Raw genomic sequence first — 17,540 nt, 5'->3', positions numbered from 1 at the left:
TTTATTATTATTTATAAATATTAAGAATATTTTATTTTTGGATAGAGACAGAAGTTGAGAGGGAGGGGGAGATAGAGAAGGAGAGACATCTGCAACATTGCTTATGAAGCTTCTCCTCTGAAGGTGGGAACCCGGGGCTTGAACCCTGGTCCTTGAACACTATAATTTGTGTGCTTAACCAGGTGCACCACCACTTGGCCTTGATTTATTATTATTATTATTATTATTATTTGCCTCCAGGGTTATTGTCGGGGCTCGGTGCCTGGACCATGAATCCACTGCTCCTGGAGGCTATTTTTTCCCTTTTGTTACCCTGGTTATTTTACCATTGTTGTGATTATTATTATCATTGTTACTGATGTCGTTGCTCTTGGATAGGACTGAGAGAAATGGAGAGAGGAGGGGAAGACAGACAGGGGGAGAGAAAGACAGACACCTGCAGACTTACTTCACTGCCCGTGAAGCGACTCCCCTGCAGGTGGGGAACTGGGGGCTCAAACTGGGATCCTTATGCCGGTCCTTGTGCTTTGTGCCACGTGCGCTTAACACACTGCACCACTGCCCGACTCCCTGTTTATTATTTTTTAATTTATAGGGCAGAGAGAAATTCAGAGAGAAAGGGTAGATTGAGGGGGGAGAGAGAGAGAGAGAGATATCTGTTTCACTACTTGTGAAGCTTTCCCCCCTGCAGGTGGGGGCTGGGGACTTGAACCTGAGTCTTTCTGCATGGTAATATATGCGCTCAACCGGGTGTGCCACTGCCTGGGCACCTGGATGTGATTTCTTGCCGCTGTGGTCTGGCCATCATAGCATCCGTGAGAAATTCTGCTCTGGACCCATACAGGCCGCGGTCCTCTTCTGTTCCCCCCCCCCCCCCCCAACTTGGCTGATGACTTATTGAGACTCTCATCCCCTTGGAAAAGTGAACAGAGAAAAATAGAGACCAGGGACATGTATGAACATGGTCATCGGGACCCCATGGCCCCTTGAAGAAAGTGAAATTTGTCAAGGGATAAGGACATACAGTGCAGGTGACAACTCACCCCATCTGTGCTTTGGGAGAATAAAACAGTCTGGACAGATGTCATTCCTGAGATGGCCTGGGGCCTTCCTTAACTGTGCCTTTCCTCCCAGCAGAAAACATTCTGCACCACCCAGGCCCTCTCTCTTTTATCTCCCAGTGGGTGGGCTCCAGAGACGGCTCAACGGCTCTGCAATAGACTCTCGTGCCCCAGGCTCTGAGCTCCCAGGTTCCACCCTGAGCACCACCATCAGCCAGAGCCGAGCAGGGGTCTGGTCACTCTCTGTGTCTTCCTCTCTGTATCTGCCTCATTAAAATAAATACTACATGGGGGTCAGGTGGTAGCGCAGCAGGTTAAGCACACATGCAAGGACTGGTGTAAGGATCCTGGTTAGAGCTCCTGGCTCCCCCCCTGCAGGGGAGTTGCTTCACAGGCGGTGAAGCAGGTCTGCAGGTGTCTCTCTTTCTCTCCTCTCTCTCTGTCTTCCCCTCCTCTCTCCCTTTCTCTGTCCTATCCAACAACAGCAACATCAATAACAACAACAATAACCACAACATAAAAAATTGAAAAAAATAACTACAACAATAAAACAACAAGGGCAACAAAACTTGGGTGGCACAGTGGGTTAAGCGCAGGTGGTGCAAAGCGCAAGGACCGGCGTAAGCATCCCGGTTCGAGCCCCTGGCTCCCCACCTGCAGGGGAGTCGCTTCAAAGGAGGTGAAGCAGGTCTGCAGGTGTCTGTCTTTCTCTCCCCCTCTCTGTCTTCCCCTCTTCTCTCCATTTCTCTCTGTCCTAACAATGACGACATCAAAAACAACAACAATAAATACAACAACAATGACAATAATAACCACAACAATTCTTCTTCTTCTTCTAGCGTTTGCCCTTCTAAAACAGCAAGGGCAACAAAAGAGAATAAATAAATAAATAAACAAATACTATATTAAAAATAAAATCTCCCTTCTGGCACAGACATCAATGGTGTGAACACTGAAGATGCCCCATCCATGTGTTTTGGTGCTGACAATCAGGGAGTGTAATCGGTGGATCTATTCCCAGGCCTGTGCCATTTGTGTTTTCTTTTCGTCAATAGAAATAATTCACCCTGCCAACTTCTAGGAGGCTCCAAGATGGACAACAGGGGCAAATATTTTGCCCGTCCTGCCAGGCCTGCCTGCCAACAGCTGCGTCTTAATTGAAGATGAGAAGATGACCCCCCCCCCCTTTATTGGGGGGAATTAGTGGTTTGTAGTCAGCAGAAGCTGATTTTTATTCCACAGTGCTGGTGTCTGAGGGGCTGCCTGCGGAAGGAAAGCGCTGTGCATGTGTGCGTCACGCGTCTGTTTTTAGCATCATGGCTAATGTTTGTCTACACCTTTTTTTTTCTTTTTCTTTTAATTGAGTCATCTTTGTGTCCCTAGTCCCTTCCTTTCACCAACCAATTGTTAATGCTCTTGGTAGTGGTTACAGAAATAATTGCACAGCTAAACATTTGAAGACTAGTTGACACTCAACTTGTTGATATTATTATATATATATATATTTTTCTTTTTCTTTTTCTGCCTCTAGGGTTATCGCTAGGACTAGGTGCCTGCACTATGAATCCACTGCTCCTGGAGGCCCATTTTCTCCATTTTTTTTATCCCTGTTGTTTTTGTTACCATCTCTGCTGTTGTTGGACAGGACAGAGAAATCAAGAGAGGAGGGGAAGATGGGGGAGTGGGGTGGTGGTGGAGAGGAGGAAGATAGACACCTGCAGACCTGCTTCATCACCTGTGAAGCAACCCCCCTGCAGGTGGGGAGCCGGGGCTATAACCGGGATTCTCACACCCGTCCTTGCGCTTCGCACCATGTGCGCTTAACCCACTGCGCTACCACCCGACTCCCTCAAGGTGTTTGTTGATTTAGCGCTGATCCTGGTTTTCTGTAACTACTTCCTTTTTTTTTTTCACTGGTGCTCACCACTGTAGACTGATTAACTTTTTCAGGGAAAGAGAGAGTGAGAAAGATAGAGAGAGGAGAGAGAGAGAGGGAGAGATGGAGAGACAGAGAGACAGACCACAGCATTGAAGCTTTTTTGTTTTTTCCAAAGCAGTGGGGGCCAGGCTCTCAAACCCGAGTTGTGCATATGATAAAGCAAATCTGCTCCGTGGGTGAGTCATCTTGGCAGCCCAGGTTGGCATCCTTTTGTATGTTTTAGCTGCTTTGGAACCTGCCCTCATCCTGAGTTGGTAGTGTCCGACTGAATAACTCCAGCACGGAAGAACAGGATGTATGATTTTGGAACTTTGCTTTCTGTTATCTGAACTGTATTTGGTTCTGGTGGGGTTATCTGTTGAGGCACATTTGAAAGAACTTGACACGTGCACATACTTATACCTCAGTACAAGGAATTTAAAATAATTTTGCATCAAACAAGTTAGTATGAAGTTATCACTGACATTATTAAAAAAAACACACCCTGCAGTCTGGGAGATGGTGCTGTAGATAAGGCACTGGAATCTTGTCTAGCGGGAGGTCCTGAGTTCAGTCCCCGGCAGCACATGTACCAGGGTGATCCTAGTTCCTTCTCTATCTCCTCCTCTCTGTCTCATAAATAAATAAAAATCTTAAAAACAAAAAAAAACAACAAACAACCCCGGGGGTTGTGTGGTAACACACCAGGTTAAGCGCACATAGTATGAACTGCTAGGACCGGTGTAAGGTCTACTTGGAGCCCCAGCTCCCCACCTGCAGGGGGCTCACTTCACAAGCAGTGAAGCAGGTCTGCAGGTGTCTGTCTTTCTCTCCCCCCCGCTGTCTTCCCCATCTCTCTTCATTTCTCTCTGTCCTACCCAACAACAGTAACAGCAACAACAGTAATAACAGCAGCAACAACAATAACAACAGCAACAATGGAAAAAAAAAAGGACTCCAGGAGCAGTGGATTCCAAGTGCAGGCACTGAGCCCCAGTGATAACCCTGGAGGCAGAAGAAACAAAAACAAACAAACAAAACCCCCTACCCTTTTAGTGGCTCTCATAGGGTTGAGTTCACTCCACACTGATAAAGAAAAAGATACTTCAGACTTTCTCTTTTATTCCTTCCTCCTCCCCTCCTCCCTCCCTTCCTCCCTCCCTCCCTTCCTTCCTCTCCCCTCTTCCATTTTTCCTTTTCTTCCTTTTATCTCTCCCATCACTAAAGATCTGTGTCCCCATCCCCACCTCCACAGACAGTTAGTTGTCTCACAGTCTTGGGAATAGCTGGACGTGTTTGTCTCCCTCTGCTGGACTCCTGGGGAGCAGGTGTTTTAGGATGATGCTGGCTGGTGACTGGCTGGCGAGGTAACTTGGAGGTAGAGTGCAGGACTTGCAAGCGTGACGTCCTGAGTTCGGTCCCTTGCACCATTTCTGTGAGCATGATGCTCTGCTTTTCTCTCTCTTCCTCGTGCTTGTCAATACATGCATTTAAGGAACAGTCTGTTAGGATGTAATTCCTGCTCTTTTCTCTCACTTCTCCCTCCAGGATTCGCCATTTTGTTAGAGTCTTTGAGAAATTCTTTGAGAAAGTCTATGTGTTTACCAAGGCTGACTTGAATTTGTGCTTTGATAAAAATCCTGCAGAGAGATTTACGCACGGTCATCATTTCCCGTGTTCCTTGTGGTATTGTGTTGAAACAAAGAGATTCAGATTTGAAAATAGCCCACAGGCTGGGCAGGGGTGCCCAGTTAAGCACACATAGAACTAAATGCAGGGACCGGTGCAAGGTTCCGGGTTCGAGCCCCTGCTCCCCACCTGCAGGGGGGACACTTCAAAAGTGGTGAAACAGGTCTGCAGGTGTCTATATTTTTCTCTTCCTCTCTATCTCTCCACCCCTCTCAGTTTCTCTCTGTCCTATCCAATAAAAATGGAAAACATGTCCACCAGGAACAGCCCTTGTTTCTTAAGTTGCATCTATAAGTGAGATGATCCGGTACCTGCCCTTTTTTGACTTATCTTATTTAACACGATTCCTTTGACTTTGAGATCTATTCAAGATGAGGCACAAGTTTCTCTAGCCACTCCTCTGTCATTCAGCATCTGTGTTGCTTCAAGTTTGGACAATTACAAATGATGGTGTAATATTTGTAGTAAGTGTACATAGACCTTTGGAGAGGAGCTTTTATTTCCTTTGGCTATATCCCCAGGAGAGTCTCACCAGCAGTGTAGAAGGGTTCCTTTCTCTTACAGCCTCACCAGTACTTGCTGTTGGTTATTCTTTCTTTCTTTCTTTCTTTCTTTCTTTCTTTCTTTCTTTCTTTCTTTCTTTCTATATTTATTTATTCCCTTTTGTTGCCATTGTTGTAGTTATTATTGTCATTGTTGTTGGATAGGAGAGAGAGAAATGGAGAGAGGAGGGGAAGCCAGAGAGGGGGAGAGAAATATAGTCACCTGCAGACCTGCTTCACCACTTGTGAAGCAACTCCCTTGCAGGTGGGGAGCCGGGGGCTTGAACCGAGATCCTTATGCCGGTCCTTGCACTTTGTGCCACCTGAGCTTAACCCGCTGTGCTACCGCCTGACTCCCTCTTTTTTTAAAATTTTTTAAAAAAATTTATTTATTTTCCCTTTTGTTGCCCTTGTTATTGATGTCGTCGTTGTTGGACAGGACAGAGAGAAATGGAGAGAGGACGGGAAGACAGAGGGGGAGAGAAAAATAGACACCTGCAGACTTGCTTCACTGCCTGCGAAGCGACACCCCTGCAGGTGGGGAACCGGGGGCTCAAACCGGGATGCTCATGCCGGTCCTTGCACTTGGTGCCACCTGTGCTTAACCCGCTGCGCTACAGTCTGACTCCCTGGCTATCCTTCTAATGTGTGGCATTTTCACAGGTATAAAGTGCTACCTCCTTGTCTTTGTTTGCATTTCTCTAATAGTCAGCCACTTTGTATAGTTTTCCATATGTCTGTTGACTCACTGAATGTTTTATCTTGTGAATATTCAGTCCATGTCCTCCCCATTTCTTATTGGATTTATTTACTATTTATGTATCTGTTGCTGAGTTTAGTGAATTCTTTATGTGTTTTGGTTATTTGCCCATATCTGATGTATTAGAGCGGCATCATCTAAGTTCATTTCCCACGTCTACGCTTGACCGGACCTGCCAATATCCGCGGATATCTTCGCCCACCCTGTTCAACGCTTGACGTCTCGTCACCCAATCTGGTCCCCTACGCCTACACTGATCTTCTCTGTTCCAGTCTCTTGGAAACAGAGCTGGCAGTCAGCTGAGGTCAAGAACAAACACCTCATCACAGACCCCTGCAAGCGTCAACCCGGCTTTGACCTAGCACGTTATGATTGGGCCCTCCTCAATCGCTATCGAACAGGTCATGGCCGGTGCGCCGCTATGTTCCATTGCTGGGGAGCCAGAGACGACCCGAACTGCCCCTGCGGCTACAGACAGACTATGACCCACATAGTCAACGACTGCCACCTCTCCAGACTCAAAGGAGGTCTCGAAACTTTACATCAGGCTCAACCTGATGCTGTTGACTGGCTACGGAAGAAGGGCAAATGCTAGAAGAAGAAGAAGAGCATGGTGTCTTTCTTTTGGGTGATAGGTCCTTTTGCTGTGCAGAATCTTTTCAGTTAGATGTAATCCCACTGGTTTATTTTTGAAGCAGAGCCTGAATTGCTCTACCAATGATTTCTTCTATTCTTTTCTTTTGATGCTTTCTGGTCTACTGTCTCTGTCTTTGGTCCATTTTGAGTGGAGTTTCGTAGATGATGATGTGTGGTGGTCCTGATTCATTCTTCTGCATGTTTCAATCTAATTTCTCTAAAACCATTTATGGAAGAGACTTTTCTTTCTTCGTGTAATGTTTTTGACCTCCTTGTCAAAAGTTAGTTGCCCATAGGTGTGGGGGAATTCAACCTATCTTAAAAAGAATGTTAGGATGATAATGGTTAAGAGTTTTGTGACCAAACAAAACAAAACAAAAAAAGTTTTGTGACAGTTTGATCTGATTGCTGCTTTTATATGTTTGTTTGTATATGTGTGGGAGAGAGAATCAGAGCATCACTCTGGCACATTCTGTGCATATGAGGACCCAACACCTCTCAGTTCTGTCATATGGTGGTGTTGAGACTAGAGTCTGGGGCCATGGGCACATAAGGCCTACATTTTCCTGCTGTACTATCTCTGTGACTTATCGGAGAGGACTTTGGGAAGAAGGGATGCAGGATCAGCTGGGACAGTCACCCAATAAAGGGCCAAGGAATATATGCCCTCTTGCCCATGTCTCTTTTTTTTTGCCTTCCAGGGTTATTGCTGAGGATTGAACCTGGGTCCTCGTGCCTGCAAGTCCTGTGCTCTTCCACGGCATCACCTCTGTTTGCCACACTTTTCCCTTCTTTGCCCTCCTCTCTCTCCTGTCTTCTGGGACCTCTCTTGGGGGCCTGCTTGAGGTAGACCGCAAAGGCCAGCTTCCTTGGGCTCAGAGCACGGGGGGCAGTGCCGGGGGGGATGTCCAAAGTCCTTCCGGGTAGCTGGAAATGGAAACTTTGTGAACAACCTTGTGGAGCCTTATGTGACTTTTCTTTGGTAGAGGAGACTGGCTCTTTCTCATCCTTAATTGCTCTCCCAGGGGATTGTGGGTATCCAGACACTTGTTCAGCTGGTGCTGCGGGGGTTTTGCAATCCTATTAGACTGGAAGCTTCCTGGCTTGCTTTTTTAAAAAAAAATTTACAGATACTTTTCAATCCAGTCTTTCTCTCCTTTCTCTCTCTCTCTCTTCTTTCTTTTTCTCTCTTCCTCCTCCCCCTTCTTCCTTCTCCTCCTCTTCTTCCTCATTTTCCTCTCTCTCCTCCGCCTCTTCCTCCTCCTCCTTTTTGTTATTGTGCATTCCTGTCTCTACAATGTCACTCTGACAGTTTCCTCTGTTCCCTAGGGGTGCCTCGGCCTGTCTTCTTGTCCCAGGGTACCCACTTTAGAATCTCAGGCTATCTCATCACATGATAATATGACATCTAGAAATGGACGTTTCTAGATCTGCAAATTGGGAGTGATAATGTGAGGGGGGTTCTGACGTGTACAGCTTGGACCTGGGAGGTGCTGGTTCTGCCCTTGGCTTCTGCTTGCTTGTGCCTGTCCGTGACCTTGGAACCACCTCTAGGGGTCAGTATTGCTGTCTTGGAGGTGGATCAACCCTGTCTGATTCAGGCAGACATTCTCAAGACTCCTTGGCCCTTGGCCCCTTGTCCTGTCTTTGACCCTGGCTATTCTAGGCTTAGAAAGATTCTTGCTGAGTGAGCTTAGAAACATGCTACTCAACCGCTTTTCATATCTGCCTTCAGCAAGAATACTGCTGTCTGTTGATTTAATAAGCTCTCCCACTCCCCGTTTTTGGTGTCCTCTGCTTAGGCATTTCCCATCCACTGAGTCTACCTTCTCCAACTCTGCTTATTTATGATAAGCCCCACTGATGATAATCAGAGTTGAACTCCATTTTTCTTTTCTTTTTTTATTAATACTTATTTATTCCTTTTTGTTGTCTTTGTTTTATTGTTGTAGTTATTAATGTCGTCGTTGTTGGACAGGACAGAGAGAAATGGAGAGAGGAGGGGAAAGACAGAGAGGGGGAGAGAAAGACAGACACCTGCAGACCTGCTTCACCGCCTGTGAAGCGACTCCCCTGCAGGTGGGGAGCCGGGGCCTCGAACCGGTATTTTTACGCTGGTCCTTGCGCTTTGCGACACGTGTGCTTAACCTGCTGCACTACCGCCCGACTCCCTGAACTCCATTTTTCTTGTCACTTGCAAGGACTTGACTCCAATTACAGTAGTCCTGCTCCAAATTTCCCTCAATTTTTGAAAAAGATTTTTATTTTTAATATTTTATTTCTTTATTCATTTATTGGATAAAGACAGAGAGAAATTGAGATAGAATGGGAAGATGAGGGGAATGGGGGGGGACTGCAACACTGCTTTACCACTTGTGAAGCTTTCTCCCTGTAAGGGCTTGAACCCAAGTCTTTGCGTATGGTAAAATGTGTGCTCAACCTGGTGTGCCACCGCCCAGACCCTCAAGTCTCCCTTTCTTTAAAAAAAAAAAAAGTTCCTTTATTTGATAGGACAAAGAAAAATTGAGAAGGAAGTGGGAGATAGACAAAGAGAAACATCGGGGGTGGGGGCCAGGAGGCGGCGCACTTGGCTAAGCGCACACTTTACAGTGCGCAAGGACCCGGCTTCAAGCCTCTGGTCCCTAACTGCAGGGGGAAAGCTTCACAAGTGCTGAGTCTGGGCTGCAGGTGTCTCTGTCTCTTTCCCTCTCTACCTCCTTCCTTCTCGTCTCTATCTTACAATAAATAAAAAATATATATATAGTTAAAGGAGAGAGAGAGAGACCTGCAGCATCGGTCCAACACTTGTTGAGGCTCTTTTCGCCCTATAGGTGGGGACTTTGGGACTTGAACCCTGGTCTTTGCTCGTGATAACGTGTGTGCTCTACCGAGCGCCACTGCCCCGGCCCCTGGGCTGTCTTTACCCGGATTCTAAGCATGGTTGAACCCATGTGGGCCACGCCAGGACTGTAGTCTTGCATAAGGTTTGTGAGGAGCAGACACCGGGGGTCTGACTCTGTTCGGACTCTTGATGTCTTTGCTCCTCTGCTTCTGATCCTGAACCCGCGGCTTCTCCACTGTGCTGGCAGCTCTCTCGGAAGCCCGGCTCGAGGCTGTGCTATCAGTGATGCTTCTCTTTGGCTGTGGTGAAACAGAGTGCAGGGGCTTTATCCTGTTATCACTCAGAAGTCTTTTATATATATATATATCTCCATCTTGATTTCCAGGTTGATGGCAGTGCTTGGATTCCCACATTCCCGGAAGCCTTATTTCTGACCCGGAGGGCGGGGGAGCAGCGTCCTCGGTCGCCGATGCCCTGAAGCTTTCAGAGAACTCTCAGTGGAGACCACAGCCTGTATCACCAGGTGCTTTGGGCGTGACCCATGCTGAATGACACCCAGTTCAGAGGACAGACCCCCTCGTGAGCGGTGAGTGGCTTCATCTCTGAGGGGAGACATTGGGGTCTTCTGAGCTCATGCCCTTAGGAGCGGGTATATCCTCCTTCTTGCTGGCAGACCAGACTTTGGTCCAGCAGGAATCTCCCTAAGGGAGGGGCCTCTGCTAATTGTCCACTGGGCCATTTCAGGTGACCTCAGGGTCTTCTGTTGTTTGTTTTTAACCAGAGCCCTGGACAGCTTCGGCTTCTGGCAATGCTGGGGATTGAACCTGGGGGCCTCAGAACCCGAGGCATGAAGAGAGGTGCTCTGATGCCTCAGTATCTCTCTCTCACAGAAATTGATCCACGGAGGCTACTTGGCAGTAGATTGCACACACCAGGCCCTGGGTTGGCCCATTGTCAATTAAAATAATTGGAAGGGAGATAGGGCAGAATCTGGGAGAAAGGTCCCTGGGTAGAGTGCGTGCCTTTATTATGCATGGGCCCCACATTCTGACTCTGGTTCCACATGATTGTATGACAGCACCAGGGGAAGCTCCAAGTATTGTGGAGCGGTGCTGTGGTGTTTTCTCTCTGCCTCCTTCTGTTTATTTGAAAGCTATAGGAGGAAACGACTGTCCTGGAAGTGGTAGGGTTGCACATGTATCAGGCCTCCATATTGAGAAAAAGAAGAAAGAAAGAAAGAAAGAAAGAAAGGAAGAAAGAAAGAGAGAAAGAGAGAAAGAGAGAAAGAGAGAAAGAGAAAAAGAAAGAAAAGAATGAACATTTCTGTTCTTTTTGTGCATGCTTCATGCCGAGGGGCTTCAGGGTGAGTAGGCTTGCCTGTGCCGTTCTATTATACGGCACTCTGCTACTTTGTCTAAGTGATTCCTTTTATCTTTTGGTTCTGTTCTGTGCTCTGTGATTATATGGAGGACTGTGGGATTTGTTATGAAAAAAAAAAAAAAGAACAGAAATAGATTCAAAATATAAAAGATTTTTCTTAATTACCACTTAATGTAATAAAACCCAAAGCGTAATTATTACTATTTTTTTAAAAAGTGATTGCAGCACAGGATGAGAAGAACATATCGCTGAGCGGAGAGAGCCTGCTTCCTAATGCCTGTGGCTGCAATAGGCACCACAGTGTGTAATTAGCCACCTGGCTCTGAAGCGGAGCGAAGCTGAGGGCTAGTGGTGGCACCCCCCTGAGGCGGCAGGGCGGTCTGAATTCCTTTCTCCTTCTAAGTCTGTCCTCTGATTTTATCTCTTCCCCATTGCACTTGCTCTCTCTCTCTCTCTCTCTCTGCCTCTGTCTCTCTCTCTCTCTGTATATGTTTGGTACAGGGCCAATAAAAAGTAGGACTTGAACAGAGGGGGTCACTCCATCATGAATGAGCAGGGCCCTCGCTGCTGCCCCAAGACTGCTTGGGGAAGTAAGAACAGAACTACTTGAACCCTGTGGTTTTCACTTAGAATACAGAATAATCTCCCAGGGAATTGGGAATTCCTGACTGGATAGCTTGGCAGGTATGTGTCAGATTCCTCCAGAAGCCTCCTTGGTTCACTCCCCCCCCCAGCCCCTAACCTGCCTCCTGGACATCCTTGATGAGATAGCCAAGGCCCATTCCCGCCACAGAAAAGCACCTGCAGGAAAAAGAAAGAGAAGCAACCATTTCCCCACCTCAGGGCCTGACCTGACCCTCAGTTTCCTCATCACTCAGAGAGGCTGCTTGAGGGTTGGGAATCCAGAACATTCCAGAATGCAACAGGGAGAGAGGAAAATTCCAGACAGCTTTGAGACGCTATTTCTTCTTCACTTCTTGTCCTTGGGCTCTTTCAAGAGGTAGTGGTGGGGGTGGGTACTATTTTTTTAATTTCTTTTTAAAAATATATTAATTATTTTTTGTTATCAGATAGAGACAGAGAAATGGAGAGAGGCGGGGGAGGTAGAGAAGGAGAGAGACAGAGAGACACCTGCAGCCCTGCTTCACTACTTGTGAAGCTTTCCCCCTTACAGGTGGAGACTAGAGGCTTGAACCCGGGTCCTTGTGCACTGTAATGAGAGTGCTTAACCAGGTGCACCACCACTTGGCTCCTTACATTTCTTTATCAGTGGTTTAATATTAATTCATAACATAAATTATAAGATAATAGGGGCATAATTCCACATCTTTCTCACCACCAGAGTTCTGTGTTCCCATTTCCTCCACTGGAAACTGCACTAGTTCTCCCAAGGCCATGGATATGGGTTGACTGTTATTTCTGTAGTTATCTGTCTATATTTATTTAAATATTTGCCCGTTTTTCTTATGGTCTTGCCTTCTTTCCCTTTCTACTACTTCCGAGTGCCTTGCCTTTTTCTTCTATCTCTGGATCCTGATGGAACTGGGTGGAGTTCAGAGCCCTCTGGTCATCTTCCCCTCTGGGAGTATGGACCAATTTTTTTTTTTCTTTTTTGCCTCAAGGGTTATCACTCGGTGCCAGCACTAGGAATCCACTGCTTCTGGTGGCCATTTTTTCCCATTTTCATTGGATAGGACAGAGAGAAATTGGTAGAGGAGGGGGAGATAGAAAGAGAGAGAAAGCTAGACAGCTGTAGATATGTTTCACCTCTTGTAAAGCGTCTCCACTGCAGGTGGGGAGCTGGATCCTTGCGCTGGTCCTTGTGCTTAGTACTATATATGGTTAACTGGCTGTGTCGCCACCCAGCCCCCCCTGCAACAAAATTCTTTATGGGGTGCAGAAGGTGGACGGTCTGGCTTCTGAAATTGCTGCTCTGTCGGGCATGGGCGTTGGCAGGTGGACCCATTGGCAGGGCTAGGTACTCTCCATCGTCCCCCGGTCCCTGAGTTCCTGACACTGCTGGAGGACCTTTTCTCAGTGTGACTTCAGACCCCAGAACTGATCTGAGTTATGGGGTGCATGAGGAGCTAGCAGTGCCCCTTAACACTGATTGGAAATAGTCCTGGAGAGTCACTCTGAGAATCTGCTGCACGTTCTTTGAAATGTCTTCATCAAGGGCAAATATTTCTTGTTTTGGGCATAGTGAAAAAAATTTTTTTTAATATCTTTATTTCATCATAACAGCCAGAAATCAAGAGGAAGAGGGAGAGAGAGAGAGATTGAGTGCGTGAGCTGCAGCACTGCTTCACCACTCGCGAAGCTTTCCCCTTGCAGGTGGGAGTTGGGGGCTTGAACCCAGATCCTTGCACAGGGTGATATGTGCACTTAACTGGGTGCGCCATTGCCTAGTCCCCTCTCCTCTCTCTGTGTCAATTTTTTTTTGCCTCCAGGGTTATTGCTGGGACTCTATGCCTGCATCATAAATCCACTGCTCCTGCAAGCTTCCCCCCCCCTTTGTTGCCCTTGTTGTTTTATTGTTGTTGTGGTTATTATTATTATAGTTGTTATTGATATCATTGCTGAATAGGACAGAGAGAAATGGAGAGAGGAGGGGAAGACAGAGAGGGGGAGAGAAAGATAGACACCTGCAGGCCTACTTCACTGCCTGTGAAGTGACCCCCCTGCAGATGGGGAGCCAGGGGCTCGAACCGGGATCTTTACATCAGTCCTTGTGCTTTGCGCCATGCGCGCTTAACCTGCTGTGCTACTGCCCAACCCCCCCCCCCTTTTTTTATTTCCTGGTGTGTTGTTGCTGCGGCTCTCTACAATTCCTCACGGCTATTATGTTTTCTTTGTTTTTTGTTTGTTCTTGTTTTTTTTCTTTCAGAGAAATTGAGAGAGGAGTAGCTAGAGAAGGAGAGAACAAGAGAGGCACCTGCATAACTAATTCAGTGCTTGTGAAACTTCCCTCTTGCAGGTGGGGACTGGGAACTTGAAACCAGGGCGTATAGTGATGTGTGCACAATATTGAGTGTGCCACTGCCTGCTCCCTCTCTTCCTCTATCTTTCTCCTCATCTCTCACTGTCTCTTACTCGCCATACAGAGGAAAGACCAAAATTGGTTGCCAAGAACAGAGCTGTGCAGACAGTGAGCCCCAGTGGCAAACAAACCAAACCATATCAACAAACCAAGTTAGTCGCCTACCGCATTCTCCTTTCACACCGCCCTTCCTCTTATCATTTCTCCATGAGCATACATCCAGTTTGCCAATGCTTTGAAACACCGTTGTTCAAATAGCGTTATTCCCATTTGGACTCTGTTGAGGACTGAAGTTTTGTTCTGTGCTTGATATCTGTGGTCTCTGTCTCTCTGTCGTTGTCATTTCACTGGCTGTGGTGTCAGACACTCTCCCAACCGAGGAGGACGTTGCTCTTCCCTGGGTTGGTGCATTGTGTGAGTTCCCGACTTCCAACCCCACCGATGGCTGGAAGGAATCTTGAAGGCTATTTGGACAGCCAGTGCCCAATTAATGTCACCGGGATGGTTCAAGGTGACAAATGTAGTGCCCAGAGAAGGACAGTGATTCACCCCAGTCACATTTAATGGCAAAGCAATGGCTGCTTCGGTGTTTCTGGGAAATTTCAGGCACTTGTTATTTTCCACGTGAGGGGCTCTGAGCACCCCTGGTCAAATCTCTGTGTGAGCCCGAATGTTTAGTTCTCCTGCCCCAGCTCTCAGAAAAGCAGGACAGAGAGGAGACCAGGGAGCCAGAGAAAGAAGGGCAAGGGCAGTGCCTTCAATGGTGCAGACATTTAGCTGGACACTGGGTTCCTGCTCCCCCCCAAATGGTGCAAAGGGAGTAAAAGGAGGAGGGACCCCCAAAAGGATCTGAAGAATCCAGTGCACTAAACATAATGTATGGGTCTTGTTTAGAGCTTGATTTGAATAGTCACCTCTGACTGGGAATTGTTAAATCTTCAGACCCTGAAGTCTGTCTACTGTCCCCATGATGCCCTCAGAAGGTGAAGGACCCGGTTCTGAATCTGATCTGACATTTTAGTGACAGTGTCCCTGACCGCTCTCTCTGGGTCCTCACTTTAGAACCTGAGCAGAGTAGGGTGACTACTAGTGAGAGGGAGAGAAAGAGAGAGGGAGAGGGAGAGAGAGAGATTGGCATGAGAGGAACTAGCAGAGAGTGTGATTTGGACATTTGGACTGTGTGATGGCACTAGCACTAGGAGTCTTGAACGTACCCACAGCTCCCCACTCTGGTTGACCCCCCCCCCCCCCAACACATCCCCCAGCTGTCAAGGAGTCTTTCCTCTTTCCTCGAATTTAGCTCTTTCCTTGAATTTCGCTCACATTGGGTACTGGGTGCTGGGTGCTTTCTGTCCTGCTGGAATCACCAAGGTCATAGGGAATTGAATTACTCAAGCACACACATATACAGGCTTGGCTAACTTCCCTCTATGCAGTTATTTTTTTCTCCCTTTTTATTAAAGAAATGCTGAGTGAATTATCTGAATTAAAAAATTCATGAGGAAAAAAATAGGGTCTACTAAGTCAAGCGTGGTGATCTGAGTCCTCTGGGCTCTTTTCTCCTTTGGCCACTGTCACTGCTTGGGGTAGGGGCCACCCATCCGACCCCAGTGCCTCTTGGGGCCTGATGTGTCCTCAGTGCAAAGCCTCAACCCACCTGTCCCAGAACCCAGGGCAGTGTTTTCCTCCTTTCGTTCTCTGGTTGGCTTCTTTGCTGAATTGGTTCCTGGGAAAATTAGATGCTGTTGAATGTGAAATAATCCCTTCACCCCACCCACCCCCCCAAAAAAGACTGGGTTTGGAATTGTGTGGTAGCCCTTTGGGAGTAGGGGAGAGAGGTGACCTGAACTGCTTATGGGACAAAGAAACAGCATCCCCACTTTCTGTTCCTGCTGGCCCTGCCCTTTTGATGGGCATTACCTCAGCAGAAATAATTGTGGGAGTCAGGAAGTTTGCAGGACCTTCAAAACCTCTCTTCTTCTTATTTTTTTTTTAATTTTTAAATATTTATTTGTTTTCCCTTTTGTTGCCCTTGTTTTTTATTGTTGTTGTAGTTCTTATTATTGTTATTGATGTCGTCATTGTTAGATAGGACAGAGAGAAATGGAGAGAGGAGGGGAAGACAGAGAGGGGGAGAGAAAGATAGACACCTGCAGACCTGCACCACTCACAGCCTGTGAAGCGATTCCCCTGTAGGTGGGGAGCAGGTGGGGAGCTGGGCGCTCGAATCGGGATCCTTACTCTGGTCCTTGTGCTTCGCACCACCTGCACTTAACCCGCTGTGCTACCACCCGACTCCCAATCCGTCTCTTCTGATTGCCCCCAATCCAGTTCCTAGCTTTCTTGCCTTTCCCCTCTCTAGCATTACAAAAGGGTGACACTTTTGTTAGTCAGTGGAGAGGTTGGTTGCAACAATGTATCCCGTCTCCTCCAAGTCTCCTTACAGTGAGAAAAGAGCAGATCTGCCTACCTGCCAAAGCTGGGGCAGCAGAGTTTGGCTTTCTGTGGCTCTGGGAAGCAGGCTCCTGGTTTGGCTTCCTTAAGATGGACTCTCAAGGAGGGACAGGCCCTTGTGTCCTCAGGCATTTCTGTGAGTCCACACTGCTCTTTACTGAGGTCTTTTTGTGTGCTCTGCATTTTCTGAAATCCAGGGAAGCAGGAGGAAGTGGGGGTGTACTGATTCTTCCCTGGAAAACGTTAGCTGTGGGCAGGGAGCAGCGACAGGAAGAGCCACCATGACCACAGAGGGCACTTCCTGCCGAGCATCATGGGAACATAGAGTTCATTTTGGATTTATTTCTCTAGATGAACAGAGAGGCCCTGTTGTTTAGCATGGGCATTCTCAGAGGGGTCCTTCTAAAAGGTGATTTGGGGGAGATTCCAGTCGTGTGTGTGTGTGTGTGTGTGTGTGTGTGTGTGTGTGTTTCTTTAAATGAACTTGAGATACCAGAACACCCCTCAACTCTGGCTTACATGGTGTTGGGGATTGAACCTGGAACCCACAGTGCAAGTCCTATGCTCCAATACTGACTAGAGTCCAATTCTTTTTTTTTTTTTTTTGCCTCCAGGGTCATTGCTGGGACTTGGTGCCTGCACCACAAATCCACTGGTCCTGACAGTCATTTTCTTCTATTTTTGTTGTTGTTGCTATTATTATTGGGTAAGACAGAGAGAAATGGAGAGAGGAGGGGAAGACAGAGAGGGGGAGAGAAAGATAGACACCTGCAGACCTGCTTCACCGCCCAGGAAGCGACTCCCCTGCAGGTTGGGAGCTGGGGTCTTGAACTGGGATTCTTGCACCACTCCCTGTGCTTCTCACTGTGTGCACTTCACCCAGTGCGTTACTGCCCAGCCCCATGTCTAATTTTTAAAAAGATTTTATTAGTTTGTTTATTTAGTTATCTATCTAGCAAAGCAGTACTCAGATCTGACCTCTGGCCATGCTGGGGATTGAACCTGGGACTTTGGAACCTCAGGCATGAAAGTCTTTTGCAGAACCACTATGCTGTCTCCCCAGCCCTCACTTTTCTTAACACCCCCTCTAGGCTCCAGCATGATGGTCCTAGTTACTGTGTTTCTAGGTAGTGGTGGAATCATCCATCTCACATCCTCCTAGTCAGCAAGCCCACTCCAGACTTCCCGGTTCTGTCTCCACCCATCTTGCCTTTTTCT

General features: G+C 47.3%; 1 protein-coding gene across 4 annotated transcripts in view; it reads left to right on the top strand.

Annotated features, from left to right (window-relative positions):
- TIAM1 (TIAM Rac1 associated GEF 1) overlaps nucleotides 1-17,540 on the top strand; it is a 447,258-nt gene that overhangs the window by 54,479 nt on the left and 375,239 nt on the right. For 3 of the 4 annotated variants that reach the window (XM_060198598.1, XM_060198600.1, XM_060198603.1), the window contains exon 2: nucleotides 9,834-10,034. The gene's annotated coding sequence lies outside the window, so the exon portion shown is untranslated. The remainder of the gene's footprint in view (nucleotides 1-9,833; nucleotides 10,035-17,540) is intronic. The other variant, XM_060198601.1, reaches the window with a different exon arrangement.

This window comes from Erinaceus europaeus, chromosome 9, assembly GCF_950295315.1.
Source record: "Erinaceus europaeus chromosome 9, mEriEur2.1, whole genome shotgun sequence".
NCBI lineage: Eukaryota > Metazoa > Chordata > Mammalia > Eulipotyphla > Erinaceidae > Erinaceus > Erinaceus europaeus.
This window is presented reverse-complemented; position numbering and strand designations above follow the sequence as displayed.